We start from the raw sequence: 1,510 nt of genomic DNA on the forward strand, positions 1-1,510 counted from the left end.
TGGACAATCTAGAAGAAAGGGATACATTCCTAGAAACATACACTCTTACAAGACAAAATCAAGAAGAAACAGAAAATCTTAACAGATCAATAACTACTAATGAAATTGAATTAGGAATCAAAAAATTCCCACCAACAAAAGTTCTGACCAGATATTTTCACAGGTGGATTTTACCAAACATTCAAAGAAGAATTTAAAACCTATTGTTCCCAAACTATTTCAAAAGACTGAAGAGGAGAGAAGGCTCCCAAGCTTATTTTACAAGGCCAGCATTATCTTGATTCCAAAATCAAAGACAATACAAGAAAAGAAAACTATAGGCCAATATTCCTGATAAACATAGATATAAAAATCTTCAAAAAAATATTAGCAAACCAAATACAAAATACATTAGAAAGATCATACACCATGATCAAGCTTAATTTATTCCTGGGATACAAGGTTGGTTCTTTATTTGTAAATCAATTAACATGATACACTACATAAATAAACAAAATGAAAGATAAAAATCATACAATCATATCAGTAGAGGCAGAAAAAGTATTTGACAAAATTCAGCATCCATTTATGATAAAACTCTCAACAAAGTGGGAATAGAAGAAACATACCTCAACATAATAAAGGCCATCTGTGACAAATACACAGCTAATATCATACTCAGAGATGAAAAGCTAAAAGTGTTTTCCTCAAGATCAGGAACAAAACAAAGGTGTCCACTTTCACAATTTTTATTTAACATAATATTGGAAGTTCTAGCCACAAAAATAAGGCAAGAAAAAAAATAAAAGGCATCCAAATTGGAAAAAAAAGTAAAACTATCATTTGCAGATGCATGATATTACATAGAGAAGACCCTGAAGATTCCACTAAAAAAATGTTAAAACTGATAAGTGAATTTAGTAAAATAGCAGGATACAAAATTAATATTCAGAAATAATTTGCATTTTTACATACCAATAATGAACTATCAAAAAGAGAAATTAATAAAACAATTCCATTTACATTTGCATAAAAAATATACCTAGGAATAAATTTAACAAAAAAGGTGAAAGACCTGTACTCAGAAAACTATAAGACATAGAGAAAAAAAATACTCATTAATGGATGCACTTGCTCTAAGCTCCAGCACTGGGTCAGCAGCTCACAAGACATTGGGGATACACAGGAGGAACTGATTTGTCTGGATTCATGGCAGGGGCTAGAGGGGCAGCTTACTCCCAGACAGAAGTGCTAACAGAGGTCACTGTTTCTTCATCGAGCTGTCCCCACTCTCGGCATGCAGATGCAGGCAGCCGCCATGTCTGTGTTCCCACCAACGTGGCTAACGGGTTGCCCTGAGACCCAGCCCCACCCAAATTGTGGGCCCACCCAAGCTGCTTCCAGTGGCTTTTCCACACAAACATCTTGTCTTGGCTCATGATACAGACTTTCCTAAAATCTCTCAAAGTTTCACAAACCCAAACAAGCAGCACCTGGCCTAGTTGTGCCCTGTAACTCCTGTTGAGCAGCA

The sequence above is a fragment of the Pteropus vampyrus genome, unplaced genomic scaffold, assembly GCF_000151845.1.
Source record: "Pteropus vampyrus isolate Shadow unplaced genomic scaffold, Pvam_2.0 Scaffold137, whole genome shotgun sequence".
In the NCBI taxonomy this organism is placed as follows: domain Eukaryota; kingdom Metazoa; phylum Chordata; class Mammalia; order Chiroptera; family Pteropodidae; genus Pteropus; species Pteropus vampyrus.